Genomic DNA, 12225 nt, shown 5'->3' with positions numbered 1-12225 from the left:
GTACACATACCATGCAGGTAAAATGTTAATACATGTAAAAATAAATAAATCTAAAATTTTTTTAATTTAAATAAATAAATTAAATTAAAAATGACTTTTAGCCAGGCGGTGGTAGCACACATCTTTTAATCCCAGCACTCAGGAGGCAGAGGCAGATGGAGTGAGTTCAAGACCAGCCTGGTCTGCAGAGTGAGTTCCAGGACAGGCTCCAAAACTACACAGGGAAACTCTGTCTTGAAAAATAAAAGACAAAAAAAAAAAGAAATTGATTTATCAAGATGTGAGAGTTAGCAAATAAGAGGATAGAGATAATGGGCCAAGTGGTGATTTAATTAATACAATTTCTGTGTGATTATTTTGGGGCTTAGCTAGCAGGGCAGCCAGGACGAACAAGCAGCCCATTCCCTCCAACAGACTAGCTGGCCAATGAGCTCCAGAGGTGTCTGCCTCAGCCTCCCCAGCACTAGCCTGACAGCTGTGCCAGTACACACAGTTCTGTGTAGGGGTGCTTGGGCTCCAAACTCGGGTCCTCATCCCTGTGCAGCAAGCATTTACTAACTGAGCCATCTCTTGGTCCCTGGATTTCTCCAAAAGTCCTATGAAAATTGTGTTTTTCAAGAAAGTATTTAATTTGTTTTCAAACATCTTAGCCTCCATGTATTCCTAATTTCCTAATTTGAGATATAGTTCACATTCTATAAAATTCAAAGTTTTAAAATGTACAAGTCAGTAGATTTTAGAATATTTACAGATTGTGCAACTATCAATCATGGCTATTAACTCTTAAACAGTTTTACAAATCCCCAAAGAGATCACACACCTGTTAGCAGTCACTCATTGTTCCTCCTCCCAACTTCTGGCAACCACATACCTGCCTTATGTCTCTGAAAATTGGCCTTTTGGAGGATATCTTGCACAAATAGAATTTTACACTGTGTAACATTTTGTCTCTGGTTTCTTTCACTCAGTGATGTTTATAAGGTTCACTTATGCAATAGTACCTAAGAGCAGCCTGTTCCTTTCTGGGACTCACTAGTATTCCTATGAAAATGACACATCTTTTTTCTTTCATCAGCTGATAGAAATTTGGGTTGCTTCCTCCGTGGGCTGTTATGAATGCTGTTACCATGGTTACATGTAAACCGCTTGTCTGAGCATTTGTTTTTAATCATTTAGGTATATAAATCCAAGAGTGGGAACTTCTGGGTCACAAGCTAATCTGTCTTCAATGTGTTGAGATGTGCCAAAGAGAGCAGATGCACCATTTTACATGTTTAACTGAGGAGTGTACGGATGGCCCTGTTTCTCTTCATCCCACAAGTCCTTATTTCCTTTTCTGATTTGTTCTCTCGGTTCGTTTGCTGGTAGGTTTTGTAAAATGCCATTGCAGAGAGTATAAAGTAGTTTTGATTTGTAGGTTCCCCGTAACTACTGATGCTGAGCATCAAAGTATATTTGTACTGTATTTACTTTGCTTTTTTGTTTGACTAATTGGTAAGTTCTCACTATGTGGCACAAGCGCAATATTTCCCAAGATGCAAAAAGTTCTTACTTATATTTTCAATTTCTATGTAATATTCAGTGGAGTTATTTTTTTCTTATTTTAGATGAGCACTTTGTGTCTACTATTAGAACCTTTGGTAGACTTTTCACTTAATTTCAGTCTCATAGAATATACCTGCAGTAGCATCATTATTGTTGCATATGTTCTCTCTCTCTCTCTCTCTCTCTCTCTCTCTCTGCTTTGTTTTTTTTTTTATTTGAGATAGGGTCTCTCTGTGGCTTTGGAGCCTGTCCTGGAACTAGCTCATGTAGATCAGGCTGGACTCAAACTCACAAAGATCTGTCTGCCTCTGCCTCCCAAGTACTGGGATTGAAGGCATGTGCCACCACCACACAGAATTTTTCTCTTTTATTATTATCTCTTCTTTTTAATTAGGGCTATGGTTGTAGTTCAGTGGTAGAACATTTGCTTAGCAAAATTCAATGGCTTTGGTTTGATTCCAAAAAATATTCCATTAAATCCAATATGATGTTTAGATAATTGTGTAATATAAAGTTTAGTTCATTTTTCAGTCTTTCTTGTATTTGAATGTATACATTAAAGTTATAATTGGCTTCCAAATGTCATAGGTTGCATTTCCATTGTCATTCAGCCAAAACCCAGTTTTAATTTATGTTTTTATTTCTTATTGACCCACTGTTTATTAGGAAGTTTATTGCTTAATTCAAATATTTACAGATTGTCCTCTTAATTTTGTGTTATTTATTTCTAGATTGCTTTCATAATGGTTTAAAAAACCCACTAAATTGGATTTAATTCCTTAAAATTTTGCTGAGGTTTTAAATAAATGCAAAATATAAAGGAATCTACAAAAGTTCATAGAAACAAATAGTTGTATATTTTCATTTTAAAAGTTGTACCTAAAGAAGTGTCTTTTAATTTTGTTCTTTCCCAGTTTCTTATATACTTAAATGAAGTGACTAATTAGAAATATAACCACAATGAAAATGATAATGACATTTGTGTATTGATGTGAATAAAACCATGCTATACTAGGTTCAGTACGTATGGTCTTCCAATATAGTTTACAAAGGCAAGACCAACTCAAGAATCACAGATAGCTGAATTTAGCATCAAAGATGATGGAAGTCAACCAGGAAGGAGCAGAGGTTATGTTTTCAGCTTATGAAAATGTCCTGTGTAGAGTGAATTTGTATATGTTTAACAAACCCAATGGAATCATTCATTCAGCTTTTGAGTATTGAGTCCATCCTCAGCTAAGGAGCAGTTGGCTTTAGATAACTGCCAGGAGTAGGAGAGCGATTTTTTTAAGAGTAAGGTCCCTGCTTGTTGACTGCCCTGCATTTGGAGGTTTTGCATTCAAGAGTATATGGGCATAGCCAGATGCACGAGATTAATTTAAAAAGAAGAGAACATAGAGTTGGGTGGGTAGGAAGGCAAACTGGGGAGGAGGGGTGAATACAATCAAAATACATTATATAAAATTCTCAAAAAGTTGATAAAGGTGAGAAAAATAGTAAGTAAAAATTAATTTGAAGGAAAATGAGTATTTTATCTTGTTAATTATATCACACCTTTAAAAATAATTGAAGAGTAGAAGCCTAGCCTGCTGCCCCTCCTCTCTGGTGAGCAAATACGTGTTGGAGATAATGGGAAGGAAAGAGAAGTGAAGCAATCTGTGCACTATGAAGAGAGGCAGAACTGGAGAAGTGATGGGGATGAGGAACAGTTTGATGTGAGTGGCCTGTACTGCTGCCTGAGGCCATGGTGATGTCTAAGCCCATACTGCCTCCAAGAGCCATGTCTTGGTCTGTGGCCCTACCATAGCAGGGGTCTGTGTTGATGCCCTGTGAGTCGTGGTACCACCAAAGGCCATAGGGATGTTCACAGAGATTATCTAGGCTGCCCCTTTGAGACGTGTTGATGACCAAGTGCCATGTTGAACTGGCTCCACCACTTACCAACCTCCATGGTGACACGAGTGGTGATGTGGAGAACTGGCTCTGGTGGCATGGGTATGGAGGAGCTGGTGCCACCCTTCACCTTGGCAATAATCTCTCCAACTTAAAACACTTCTTCCCATAGGACTGTAGTTTGAGGGGGTCATCACTCATATCAGGATGAGATTTCTGTTGATTTAAGTGATGTTGACTTACCATTGCTCCTTATAAGTAACCCCCTACCCACACTCTTGTTAGTAAGCCAAATTAAATCTCATTAGGTCATCAAATGACACATTAGAGAAATCGTTATTTTGTTCTATGATAGACTCGGAGATGAGCCAATGTGTGTGTGTGTGTGTGTGTGTGTGTGTGTGTGTGTGTGTGTGTGTGTGTGTTGTCTCTAGCAAATACTGTCACACAACTGAGAAGATGAGACAATAGTTAAAAGTTTTAACTAAGACCAAAGTTCAGCTCTCCAGAGCCCCTATAAATGCTAATTAGACTCCCTTACAGGTAGAAAAAGAGAGTCTTCAGAAAAAGATAGCTAGTGCCAATGCAAAAAAAAAAAAAAAAACAAAACAAACAAACAAAAAAAAAAACGACAGTTTACGCTGGAGCCATTTGAAGGACCATAGCCCAGAAACAGAGATTTAGGTTACCTCTAATCCCACATTCCAATGATGAAGCAGTTTCAAGAAGTTGTTGCAGTTTTACAGAACATAAAAAGTCCTAAATCAAAGAAAATTTAAAATACATTGGTGCTATATCAGAGAGGCATGTGCAACGAGCTGGTGGGAGCTTTTCTATAGGCCCAAGCTGCTATCTGATGACATGCTTCGATTATTGGATTGGTAGAAGCTAATTGCCTGCTACGTCAATAGATTTTAAAACATTTTTATCTATTGTCACAGGATGTTAGTTCCATCATAGAAGGGCAAGGCCCTTTCTACTTTCGGGAGGACCAGAACTTATCCCAAGACAAGGTAATTAGCCTCTGAACTTGCAATATTCCAGTTATTTCTCTAGTACTGAAATCAGTCAGTCACCGCAGACAGATGTCTTCCAGGAATTTTTTCACAGCTAAACACAGCTTCGTTTCAGAAGTTTTCATTGACACCAGCAAGACTAGCCATAACAGTGAGCTCTGGATGTGACAGAGACTCTGCCTCGGTGAATGTGAAGACATTTGATGGAAGGTGATTCCTAATATTAGCCCCAGACTCCACATGCACACGCACAAACACACACATACACAAGCAAATACTTACACATAAACACATATACCACATACACATGCACACCATACACATAAAAGAAGGACAAAGAGAAGCCCACTTCTTCAAAAAAAAAATTAAGAAGAATAAATACTATATGATATGCATGCTCATTGTTATTGGAATGATGTTGTTTTTGCATGAGCACCCATAACTACAAATCCAAACCGAGAGCTGCCAGTTTGTATGGGCAAATCCAACATCGCAGGTTCATTCAAGATCTTCCATTTACACATTTTACCTTCTGTCTCCAACAGGGTGAAACATGGCTCCAATTATCTTTAAGCTGCCTTTGATTCAGTTCCTGTAGTGTACAATGAGTCTCCCATTGTTACATCTTTCTTCCCTTGTTCCCTTTGCTGACTTTGAGCTGCTGCAGCCTTCCTACACTACTATGAAATATTCTTCTGGTCCAGTTCAGGCTCCAAAGCTTTGCACCAGTCAATTCTACCAGCACCCTGCAGGGCTCCCCTTCACATTGCCTCATCTCCCTGCAGTGCCACGAAAATATGTTCATTCAAAAGTCAAAATGCCAAGTGATCCCAAGTCACTGTATTACTCCTAGACCCTCCAAGAACCAAGCCTGAAGAGTAGATTCATTTTGTTAAGGTTTAATTTAAATAGAGGATCATGTGTAGGAAAATAGGGTAGGAGCCAGCTGAAGAACTGTCTTAGTGCCAGCAAGCTCTGCTTCAAGAGGAAAAAGGTGAACAAGGTACATGGAATCGGAGAGGGAAGTTTGGCCAAGCATTCAGGGGTCACTTTTAGAAGAGCTCTGTGACTCCCAGAAAGCTTCCAGCCTTCAAATTCATCCCTGCTGTGCTCAATCGTTTGAGCAGCCTGTGTAAAGTGTGTGATGACTGCGAAACTGCACAGCAGCTGAGGTCCCACGAAGCTTCAGCCACGTTGCTGGACCAGTATGAGCCAGGTTCTCATCATTATCCCACATCCAATTCTTTTTCTCAGATTACAGTTGTTTACAATTACAGTTCAAAATCAGCTCAGCATCCCACTAAAATAAGCCTTACACAAAGAAGACCTTAGGTGTACACTGAATAAGAAGATATTGGCCAAGCAATAGACACAGTGACATTTTAACCAACCCCAAAACAAAGACATATTACAGTGACCAATACTGAGAAGTTTTTAGTGATATTTTAACCAAAACCTCAAAACAAAGACGCTCATTACAATGACCAATTCTGAGAAGGTTTTTCTTGTAAGATTCCTGAGGAAGGGTAACCAGTATACTGGCAGACACTTGTCTACTGTAAGCAACCAGTTTGGGGCATAAGTGAATTAACAAGTCTTTCTGAAATAGTGATATCTGTCTTCAGAGCAATAATTTATATCCCTTACATTTGTCCTGTATCATTTTAGAACCTCACATTTTCATTTAAAGAGTACGTGCCTTTTTGAACAGTGTTCCAAGCTTTTTCAAATCAACAAAACACATCAGGTATATTGTACCGATTCTGAAAAATGTGAGCTAAAAAGAGGATGTTACGGCAATGGAGAGGGAGTACACTTCACACAGTGATTGAGCATGTAAGCATAACCTCAGGTCTCCAAGCTAAAATACACTATTCGTACTCTATGTATTAGATTCAACCTTTGAATGTAATCCCTTCACTTTAACACCAGTGGTTTACACCTCATAAAAGCAGATTAAATCACCACAATGCTGGGAAGCGCCATGGTCCCTTGATATAAAACAGTATCTTACAAAGAAAGGAACAAAAAAAAAATGCTAGAGACAGATAAAATAAAGCACAAACTCAGCAAACAGACAAATGAACAAAAATTAAGACAGCCATAATAACTTTCTCATGAACGTCTTGACTTGTAACTATCAACAGTCTGGACTATTTAGGTTTAAGATGAAGATATACATAGGAGGAAGCAAAACCGAGACAAAAGCACCAATGTTTTTACAAGGGAATAAAGCTATAAACATTTCACAGCTTATAGTCATGCAATGGCAGTTCATCACTTTGGTCTCCTCGAAAACAACTAACCTAACAAAACCATAGTAAAAAATTGAAAACTTTTCTACAAATGTCCGTGCTAGAACACCTCAAAACAATTAAAATCTTGACAAAGACTTAAAAGGCTGAGGAGACATAACTGAATTGAATGTTGTATTGCAGTCAAGATGTTGGGGAATTCAAGGAACATTAGAAGATGTGGTATTTATTATGACTTCTCTTATTCTTTTATTAAAAAATAAAGCTTAGGTGTTCAATATTAGTAAATATACCTGAGAGATCAATGGAGCAAGTGAGAAATGATCACCTCACCCTCTTCTTACCTTCCCAGATCAAAAAGGGCACACATCTCTTTAAGATCCTTCTTATTTCTTCTGAGCATCCCTCTATCTTCCTCTGAGTGAGCCAGAAAACTCTATGGTCTTCTCTGCCCAGCCTAATGTGGATTCTGTCCTTAAAACCAAGGTCTGACTCCATTTTCAATCTCAGAGAAACAACACAAACAAATTTCCCTCAACAGGTATCACTTCTTTATAATCCCACCACACCTGCAGCAAGATAGGATGCAGAAATTAGAGACTCCCTGGAAATCTGCAGGTCCTCCAGCCTGGCTTATGCAGCAGCAGCCAAGAAACTATCTGTAAAAAAGGTGGAGGCTGGCCACGCGGTGGTGGTGCAGCTTTTAATCCCAGCACTCAGGAGGCAGAGGCAGGAGGATCTCTGCGAGTATGAGGCCAGCCTGGTCTACAAGAGCTAGTTTCAGGATGCCCCAAAGCTACAAAGGCACCCTGTCTTGAAAAACAAAAACAACAACAACAACAAAACAAAGGTGGAGGTCATGTGTTCCTCTGATTTCCATCCATACACACTGTGGCAGGCACAATACACACACACACACACACACACACACACACACACACACACGAGGTAAGGGTGGAGATTAAGACACAGAGAGCTTTAAAATGATCACTAGAAAAAACCTCAAGTATAGAGTTCAGTTAATAACAATATAGTAATACTGGTTCATAAGCTGTATAAGGATACAGGATATTAGCAATTAGAGAAACTGTGTCCAGTATAAATGGGTACTCAATGTAGCATCTTAGAAAACTTTCCATGAGTATAAAGTTATAAATTTATAAAATTAAATATTTTATTTAGATGCAAAGCAAAATATTTACTCACTTTGAAACTTTCTTAAACTACAAGCGAGCTAAGCCAAGAACTGTATCTTGGACTTTGTGGAAAACCTCTTAGGAACTGAGCTGAGATACCTCAACTAGGACAAAAACCAGGTTCCTGAAACAATTATACTAAACCCACAAAAGGGTAATCATTGTAAACTGCCTATATCCTCACTGCTTCTTTTGAGCTGACCTCTTCAGCTTTGAAGACCTGGACCTGGTCTAATTGAGATGATAGACTGGCTGATTTCTACCTATGAGTTTCAGTTCAGGCTTTTGAGAAAAATCGGAGAGTGTAAGTAATCCCCCTTAAAGCATATTAACACATTTGTATAAACATAGTGTGGAGAGCATGATGGAATTACTTCATCTTATGAGATCAGGGATTTTGCATAATTTTAATCCCTTGCCATTCTCAACACTCAAATTTCAACCTAATAATGCAGCAATGTCCACAATCTGTTCTTTCTTTTTTGTTTTCTTTGCTTGCCACCCTCTTTTTTTCTCTCAAATAATAGTGTTTTTTTTCCTACCTGTCTGTATACTATGGAGAATTCTGAGATATAATTTTCCTAGGAAATTGGCAAGCTAGATGCTGGCTAGACTGGGACACTGTGTGCAAAGACACCTTATTTCCAGAAGCTACACTGGACAGTCTGATGAAGAGCAATACCACCTCCATGGTGTGGGTGTTTGCCCAGAAGTACTGGCAATAATCTATCATCATGACTGCTGCACATAATGCTATACTGGATTTTAAGAACCTAAAGACACCATTTCTACTCACCAGGGCATGGTACTCTTGAATGAAGAAGCACCACTGTAAAAAGTGTTATGACACACTAGCAGATCAAGGATTGGATCATACCATGGTGTTCTTTCTTGATACCTTGCTCACCTCCCCCTCCTCAAATAGAATGAGAAGTATTCAGCTAAGGCTAATGAGGAATCAGCCCAGCTTACTTCCTTTCCCTGTTCTCTGTAACAACAGCAGTATCACCTCCCCTACTCTCTGTCTCACTTCACTTTTAAACCAGAAAAATCGATGAAGTTAAATCCCCTGGTACACTGGACTCCGTCTCTCAGAAAGATTTGTGGTGTTAAGATTATTTACTCACTATGCAGCTCTGTTTCCTTACTTAATAAGTTATATTAATAACAAATGTAAGCTATTGTTGCAAAGATTAAATTGAATTAGCAGCAATATATTATATTACATTGTTTATCATATATTAAACAACTAATAAACACAGGCAGGCTGAGTTATTCCATTGCTGCCTGTTTCTTTGTATTCAGGAACGTGGGAGAAATGGTGCTGTTTCACTACCCAGATTGTGCCTTAGGGCAGTAAACGCACAGACCTGCACCAATGTGGGAGGGATGTACAGTACAGAAGAAAGAGATACATCTTCAAGCTAGTGAAGACTGTCACTTTCGGGGTCTCACTAGAAGTACAGCATTTGTTATTTTTCCACACAAACCCATAACGATATTTAAATTCTATTAAAATTTTAATTTGACTTTTTGTAGATACAGATCAAAATTGGTGGGGTTATTTGTCAGTCTGCAGCTCTTTCTATGATAATAATACTAAAATAAAGCCAACTTTCACATCTTAAGATTTGGATGGAATTCAGTTTTGTCTAGCACTCATGTCATAGCAGCAAGATGGCTCAGTGAGTGAGCATGCTTGCAAACAGGGAGCCCGATAGCTTGAGTTCAGACCTTGGAACTGACATAAGAAAGCTAATGCACGGCCTGCATTTGTAGTCCCATCCTGCCGTGAAATGGGAAGTAGAGACAGGAGGATCACCCAGAAGCTTATACGCAAGCTAGCCTGCAATACATAAAACAGCTCAAATAAGAGACTTGGTTTAACAAGGAGGAGAGAGAGAACTATTGACCTTGAAAGTTGTTCTCTCATTACCACATGAAATACACACACAAGTGATAATAAAATTATGAATGTATAAATTTTTGAAAAAGTTATAACTCATATAAGACAATATTTGGTTGATTTTTGACTCTGAAAGCTCTAGGGCAGCATTTGGCCAATGGCAACTAAAATCTAAGCCCCTAGCAAAAGTGTCACCTAACATGGGAATCAGAACTACTAGTGTTCTCATCTCCTTAGTTAGACATCTGCTGTAGGTCATATGCAAAAGATAAACACTATTCTACATCTAAGGAATTCAAGTTCTTCAATTTTCCACAGTAAAGAATCTAATATTCTCCCAAGTGACAGATATGGTCCGACTTTGGGTGATGAAGATTGTTGGCATCAGTCAACAATTTCCAGCATGGCAAACCTGTGGATAAAACATCAATGTGTCCTGCATAGTGTTAAACACGTGTTTTCTTGTAGTATGTTTAAATCAGCTAACCTGTTTCAATTCATTAAGTTTTAAATTAAGCAGTTCTATATGCCCTCTTGCAAAAATACAGAATAATTTTCCTACAGCTCAACATTGCCCTCCTATGGACTAAAAGCCATAATGTGACATTTCTGGTGTTTAAAGATAAATAGGAAAATTACACTCCTATAGCACAGACATTAAAAGAAGCAATTAGCTTTTGGAGTCTTGAATATCAAACGCACACCTGTCCCTAGCATCCCAGAATGTCATGACTCTTAGGGATCAGTACGCTTGAAGACTCCCCTCTTCAGACACCCTCCAGTCTGAGTGGGCAATCAGTGTACAAAAGAGATCAGCAATTCAGCAACTAAACAGCTGCTTCGCAGGACAGTCAAGGAGTTTTAATTACTGGGCCCTTTCCAGAAACTCTGTTAAGCTTAGAAATAAGCTAAATAGTCCACAAACAGAAAATAGTAAGGACTTGTAAGGTTTAGTCAAGATTTAGTCAAGAGTTTCAGAAAGAAATAAGCCACACCCTGCTAACAACCCATCTGGACTTCTAAGTGTACAGTTCAGAAATTGATGGTGAGCCCCTGAATGGCAGTGATGGAGCTAAACAGGTGAAAAGGTGAAGGGATTGGAAATTGATGTTTTAAAGACCTTCAATATCATTACTGTACTCTGGAAGGAATATAACTCAACATAAAAAGAAGCTATATATAAAACAAACCTACAGCCAACATCATCAAAAATGGAGATGAATTAGAAACTATCTCATTAAAATAAGGAAGGGAACAGGGCTTTCCATTATGCCTACTTCCTCCAGTAGGCATCTCCAGCCACAGAGATGCTCTGTGGCTAAGAGCACTTGCTTCCTTCCTAGAGGACTCCAGTAAGATTCCTAGCACCCACATGGCAGCTAACAACCACCTTTAATTACAGCTCCAATGGATCCAATGCCCTTTTCTGGTATCCTCAGGAACTAGGCAGACAAATGGTTAACAAACAAACATGAAGGCAAAACACCCACATACAGAAGATAAAATAAATCCATCTGAAATACATCTTTAAAAAGATGAGAGAATGAAATTAAAGAAATACAAATAAGACAAAAGTCAAATTATCCTGATTTGCATATGATATATTATACATAGCAGATTCCCCAAAATTGTATGAGAAAACCTCGAGACATGATTAACAGGTCCATTGAAGTGTCAAGATACAAATCAGCCTACAAAAATCAGTAGCCTTCCTATATACCAAAAAAAAACAAACATGATGAGTAATATATCATAAAAATACTCCCACTAATATCATCTTTAAAAATATCTGGGAAAAAGCCTAACTAAGGAGGTAAAGGATCTGTACAATTGAATCATTAAGTCTCTGAAAAAATAAATGGAGAAAGACACTAAAAGGTAAGATATCTGATGCTCATGGGTTGGTAGAATTAATGTTGTAAAAGTGAACATCCCATCAAAAGCAAGTTATAGATCCAAGGCAGTCCCAAATAAAATACCCTGAGTGTTCACATGTAGAAAAATGAAATTAGACCTTTACCTATCATCTACACAAAAACCAATACCAAATGCACCAAAGACTTCAATGTGAAACTTGAAACACTGAAAGCTGTAGAAGAAAACAGACAGAAAGCGTATTTTACAGGAAAAATATGTAAGAAAGGACTTTCTGAATCCAGTTCCATTTCTTGAATTAAGGCCAATAACTGAGAAATGGGATTTCATAAAATTAAAAGTTTCTGTGCAGCAAGGAAATAATCAAGTGAAGAGGAAGCCCACAGTGTAGGAGAAAATCTTTGCTAGCTGTGTATCCAATAGAGGAGTAAAACCCAAAATGTATAAAGGATTCAGCAAAGAATCAAGAAAACAATGACCTAATCAAAAATGGGTTATGGATTAAAAGAAAATTCTTAAAAGAAGAAATAAAAATAGCT

The sequence above is a fragment of the Microtus ochrogaster genome, unplaced genomic scaffold (genome assembly GCF_000317375.1).
Source record: "Microtus ochrogaster isolate Prairie Vole_2 unplaced genomic scaffold, MicOch1.0 UNK12, whole genome shotgun sequence".
Taxonomy (NCBI): domain Eukaryota; kingdom Metazoa; phylum Chordata; class Mammalia; order Rodentia; family Cricetidae; genus Microtus; species Microtus ochrogaster.
This window is presented reverse-complemented; position numbering follows the sequence as displayed.